General features: G+C 45.9%; 1 non-coding gene across 1 annotated transcript; it reads right to left on the bottom strand.

Moving 5' to 3' along the window:
• Positions 1 to 1,504: 1,504 nt before the first annotated feature.
• LOC118652232 lies at positions 1,505 to 1,609 on the bottom strand. Its single transcript, XR_004966499.1, has one exon. It is a non-coding gene; the product is annotated as a U6 spliceosomal RNA (small nuclear RNA).
• Positions 1,610 to 6,289: the final 4,680 nt, after the last annotated feature.

The following is a 6,289-nucleotide window of genomic DNA, read 5'->3' on the forward strand; positions in this document are numbered from 1 at the left end:
CATTCTTTTTTATGGCTGAGTAAAATTCCACTGTATATATGTACCACATCTTATTTATCCAATCACCTGTCATCAGTAACTTGAACAGACACAGAGACGTAAAAATTAAAGAGGCCTTTGGACCCCCCAAATTCAACTGGCAGGAAGCCAGCTGAGGAAAATGGCTATGCTGTAAACCCGTGCTACCTGTCATGCGAAAGGAGTGACACCGAGGCCTTCGAGGGCTGAGTCAGGAACCACTGGAGCGTAAATTCCCGGCAGGGAGTAGGGCTGAGTTCTAGCTGAGGACTTTCTAATACTTGCCCACCTGGGCCTCAGAACTGCGCACGGGCAGTAACTTCCGTCTGCCATTCATTTTCAGTCTTTCTCACCAGAGTCATCCTGTCTACCCACCACTGTGTACTGGGTTTGCGGAGGGGCAATAGTGTGCCTCTGGTTCACAGGCCTACAGATCAGGAGGAAATGTATGAGAGAGCTGTACTAAGAATTACACATGCCCAGTCTCATCTGCCTCTGGCGCTGATGCTGTACTGGGTGTAGACTTCTGTGTGCTTTGGGAGGGAGGAGTCACTAGGTGCTAGAGGACAGGCTGTGGGAATCAGCCTCCAAGATGGCCCCCAACCATCCCTATGTCCTGGTAGTTACACTTTCGTGTTGCTCCCTCCCACAATGTACCAGTGCTGATCAGTATAACCAACAGAATTACCCAGAAGTACAGAAGTCCTCACTTAACATAATCGACAGGTTCTTGGGAACTGGGACTTTAAGAGAAATGGAGTCCAGTCATGGGTAGCATAACAATGTTTCAGTCAACGAAGGACTGCATGTATGAACTGCATATACATGGTCCTTCAAGATTATAAAAGAGCTGAAAAATTCCCGTCACCTAGTGACATAATAGCCATCATAATGTCCTCGCTCAGTATGTTACCCATATATTTGTGGTGGTGCTGGCATAAACAAACAACCTGCTTAACAAATGTATTTGTTTTTAAGCTAAGTATTACTACAAAAGAGTTGGTAAGTTAAAAAAATAAAAAGCTTATAAAGTAAAAATGTTAAACTAATATTTATTATTGAAGAAATGTTTTCAAATTTATAGCCTAAGTGTTCAGCGTTTATAAAGTCTACAGCAGTGTACAGTGATGTCCTAAGCCTTCACATTCCCTCACTGCTCACTCTCTGACTCACCAGAGTAACTTCCAGTTCTGCAAGCTCCATTCATTGTAAGTGCTTTATATACCAGATTGTACCATTTTTTACCCTTTATGCTACATTTTACTGTATCTTCTCTATGTTTAGGTATATTTAAATACATAAATATTTACCACTGTATAATGGCCTACAATATTCAGTACAGTAACAGGCTGTATGGGTTTGCAGCCTGGAAGCAATAGGCTATACGACAGCCTAGGTATGTAGTAGGCCATATACCATCTAGGTGTGAGTAAGTAAACTCTATGATGCTCACACTCTGATTTAATATAGCTTTAGATTTTTTAAAAAAAATATGGAACACTTCACGCATTTGCCTGTCATCCTTGCCCAGGGGCCATGCTAATCTTCTGTGTCGTTCCAATTTTAGTGTAAGTGCTGCCGAAGCAAGCACTAGTTTTAGATTTTTTTAAAAAGCCCTAGGGAAAACAAATGAATCCTATTTCCACTTAGCTTGTTTATTATTGTTTTTAATAATATACTTCAGTGGAAAAGTAAAATTGAAAAATGTTAAAGACCTCCATCTCCAGTATACTAAAGAATATTCTGAGTATTTAAAACCAGTCAAAATGTCAAGAGTGCACTATATAACCTATATACCTTTCATACAGCGGTTCTCAACCTGTGGGTCGTCACCCTTTGGGGGTCGATCGACCCTTTCACAGGGGTCGCCTAAGACCATCGGAAAACACATATATAATTACATATTGTTTTTGTGATTAATCACTATGCTTTAATTATGTTCAATTTGTAACAATGAAGTTGGGGGTCACCACAATATGAGGAACTGTATTAGAGTCGTGGCATTAGGAAGGTTGAGAACCATTGCTCTAATACAAGCCACATATCCTTGCAGTGGTTCTCAACCTTCTGGCTCTTTAAATACAGTCCCTCATGTTGTGACCCAACCATAAAATTATTTTCGTTGCTACTTCATAACTGTAATGTTGCTACTGATATGAATCGTAATGTAAATATCTGATATGCAGGATGGTCTTAAGGTGACCCCTGTGAAAGGGTCGTTCGACCGCCAGTGGGGTTGTGACCCACAGGTTGAGGACCGCTGCCTTAGAGAATTTCCCTTACTTTTATTACTCTTCATCTCTGTTCATGCTTCACTTTGTAAACTCCCTGTCATGGAGTGATGTGGGAGTGAGTTTAATAATACAATAGCTGCCTGTTGTCAAAACATGTCATTTTAGATAGTTCTACTATAATGACAGCAGCACTAAGCGGTATTTTGAGGAGAAAATAAAAAGCATAAAGCCATCTTTTTCTGAAGGAAACTGTAAAAAAAAAAAAAAAAGACATTCCCCTTTAAAAGGGGGAGAGCCTAGCCTTAATCAGTTAATTGTTCAGTTCACTGAAACCGAGGTCCTAAAAATAACAAGTTCTAAATGTGCAGCAGTTTCAGACTTTTACTTAGGATGTACCAGGTAGAAAGCTGCAAAGAATGTTCTTCCCACCATAAGAAGAAACAGCTGAATGATATACAAAATCCTAATACTTTTGAGCCCTTAGGTCAGTGGTTCTCAACCTTGGCTGCACATTAGAATCACCTGGGAATCTCTTTAAAATCCTGATTTCTGGGCCTCATCAGGAAATTCTATTTCTTTGTTTTGGGGTGGGGCCACAACATTAGTAACAAAGAAACAGAATTTCCGGAGGATGAGGCCCAGAAATCATGATTTTAAAAAGATTCCCAGGTGATTCTAATGTGCAGCCAAGGTTGAGAACCACTGCCTTAGGTGGTGGAGGCTGCAAAGCACTCGGGGGGAGAGAGAAGTCTCGCTTTTGGCAGGGCATAGGGAGAAAAGGTGGCTGCTCTATAACTACGTGAGGAAATTAGATTTTAACATTTTTAATGGCCACGCATGGGCTACTGCATCACTTTGGAACAAGACTGGCTATCCTATCTAATAAAAGAGAAACATGGTAATTAGCCGTACCTCTGCTACCCTTCCCATTGGCTAATCAGGGTGATATGCAAATTAACTGCCAGCCAAGATGGCGGCCAGCAGCCAGGCAGCTTGAAGCCAACATGAGGCTTGCTTGCTTCAGTGACGGAGGACCCCAACGTTCCCCGCCTGCCTTGCCGGCCTCTGAGCTTGCAGTTTGAAACATTGTTACAAATATAGAAGCTAAACAAAACCCCAGAAACCTGCTTTCAGCCAGCCGGGATCTCAGAGCTGGAGTTGATACAGTGTTTCGATTGTGGAACCCAAACAAACCAGATACCTGCTTTCAGCAGCGGAGGCCTAAGGGCTGGAGCCAAGCCTCAGAGCTAAAGCTGGCCCAGAATAAAAAAAAAAAGCAAAAAAGGAGCGGTTGGGAGCTTCAGTCACCCGCCAGCCTGAAAACAGCCCTCAGCCCCTCACCCAGACTGGCCAGGCACCCCAGTGGAGACCCCCACCCTGAAGGGTGTGTGACCAGCTGAAAACAGCCATCATCCCCTTATCCAGGCTGGCCAGGCACCCCAGTGGGGACCCCCACCCTGATCCAGGACACCCTTCAGGGCAAACCAGCCAGCACCCACCCGTGCACCAGGCCTCTATCCTATATAGTAAAAAGGTAATATGCCTCCCAGCACCGGAATCAGCGGAGCCTTGAGGCCTCCCAGCACCGGGATCAGCGTGACAGGGGGCAGCGCCCAAAACCCCTGATCGCCCTGCAGCTCTGTGTGTGACAGGGGGCGAGGCCACAACCTCCCTATCTGCCCTGCTCTGTTCGTGACAGGGGAAGGCGCCCCAACCCCCTGATCAGCCCTGCTCTGTGCCTGATAGGGGGGAGCTCCCCAACCTCCTGATCGCCCTGAGGCTCTGTGTGACAGGCTGCAGTGCCCCAACCCCCTGATCAGCCCTGCTCTGTGTGTGACAGGGGGCGGTGCCCCAACTCCCCTATCTGCCCTACTCTGTGAGTGACAGGGGCAGTGCCCCAACCCCGATTGGCTCTGCTCTGTGTGTGACAGGGGGTGGTGCCACAACCTCCCCATTGACCCTGCCTTGAGTGTGACAGGGGGCGGTGCCCCAACCTCCCAATCGGCCCTACCCTGAGCGTGACTGCGGGTGGCATCGCAACCTCCCAATCCGCCCTGCTCTGTGCATGACAGGGGGCGGCGCCCCAACTCCCCAATCGGCCCTGCTCTGAGCCCGACCAGGGGCTGCACCTAGGGATTGGGCCTGCCCTCTGCCACCCGGGAGCAGGCCTAAGCCACCAGGTTGTTATCTCCCGATGGGTCCCAGACTGCGAAAGGCACAGGCTGGGCTGAGCCCTCCCGCCCCCCTACTAGTGCACAAATTTTTGTGCACCGGGCCTCTAGTTTAATATATGGGTCATAAAATGAAGGCAGGACACCTTACTCAAAAATGAAGAATTCATGTGTGGCTCAGTGGTTGAGCATCGACCTATGAACCAGGTCAGGGTTTGATTCCCGGTCTGGAGGCATGCCCGAATTGCGGGCTTGATCCCCAGTGGAGGGCGTGCAGGTGGCAGCCAATCAATGATTCTCTCAATATTGATGTTTCTAGGTCTCTCTCCCTTCCTCTCTGAAATCAATAAAAATATATTTAAAAAAAATAAATGAAGCCGAACCGGTTTGGCTCAGTGGATAGAGCGTCGGCCTGAGGAGTGAAGGGTCCCAGGTTCGATCCCAGTCAAGGGCATGTGCCTTGGTTTCGAGCACATCCCCAGTGGGGGGGCCTGCAGGAGGCAGCTGATTGATATCTCTCATCAATGTTTCTAACTCTCTATCCCTCTCCCTTCTTCTCTGTAAAAAAATCAATAAAATATATTAAATAAATAAATAAATAAATAAATAAATAAATAAATGAAGAATTCAAGACAGTGACAGCACAGCGTTATAAGTGTGGGGCTGTGAGTGACTGCACAGGTCACACCATGAAGCCAGTCTGGGCTGCGGGCCTCAGACACACACGGAGTTCCCACTCACCTGAAAGCTCTTCTCCCACCAGCCTTCAGCTGGTGTCCATGAGGAGTGAGAGCAGTGCAGATGACTGGAGAAGACAAAACAACCACGATGCAAACGAGGAGGTGATTGGCGGCTATGGAGGAATAAACTCAAAGCCCCACCAGCTCCTTGGTATCCTTCTCTACAAAACCAAAGTCGTAACCCACAGGGGGCAGCACATCAAATACTATGGTCACAGGACATTGGCAAATGTGTTTCTAGAGAAGCAGTAAAAGCAAAACCCATCCTCCTCCCCAGGACATAGGCAAACACTTAGTGCTGCTGGGGGAAGGGTAGAAGCAAATATTCTCTACTCCTGGTGGAGGAGCAGGTTCAGGTAACAGATGTTTGCTATTACTGGGGAGTAACAATCACAGTCTACAACCGGGGAAGTGTAAGAGCAGGAGGAAGGCCCTCTCTGATACAGGTAAGCAAGGCCAATGGAAAGCTGAGGGCAGAGCAGGCACACAGAAAAACCTAGCATCTCCACCCCTACCCTAAACACAAGGTAACAGCAGCCAGCCCATCATTAGTACAGCTTGAGGTCTATGGGCTCTGAGCCTCTGAGTAACAATAGACTTCTATTGTAAAAATATCTTCCAAAAATGAACATGAAACACTTAAGACATACAAAAGTTGAAGAAATTCATCACCAGCAGACTTGTACTATAATAGTTAAACAAGTCTTTAAGGCAGAAGAAAATTAAAACAGGAGGAAATATGAATCTATACAGACATAAAGAGCACTACTTGGGTTATTTAAGAAATCTTTGCCTAACCCAAGGTCTCAAAGGGGTCTGTGTTTTTTTGTAAAAGCTTGTATTAGGTCTTGTGCTTAAGTCTATGATCCATTTTCAGTGAATTTCCAGTCGAGGCATGTGCCTGAGTTGCAGGTGTGTGCAGGAGGCAACTGATTGATGTCTCTTGCACACCGAAGTTTCTCTCTCTTCCCCTTTCTCTGAAATCAGAGAGAGGCATATCCTCAGGTGAGGACTGAAGAAGAAGAGAAAAATAAATAAATAAAAGATTCTTCCTAGCTATATAATATTCTACAGTTCTAGCATACAATCCATATGAAGACATTAACACAAATTGTCTAATGAAAAA

This window comes from Myotis myotis, unplaced genomic scaffold (genome assembly GCF_014108235.1).
Source record: "Myotis myotis isolate mMyoMyo1 unplaced genomic scaffold, mMyoMyo1.p scaffold_m19_p_3, whole genome shotgun sequence".
Classification (NCBI taxonomy): Eukaryota; Metazoa; Chordata; class Mammalia; order Chiroptera; family Vespertilionidae; genus Myotis; species Myotis myotis.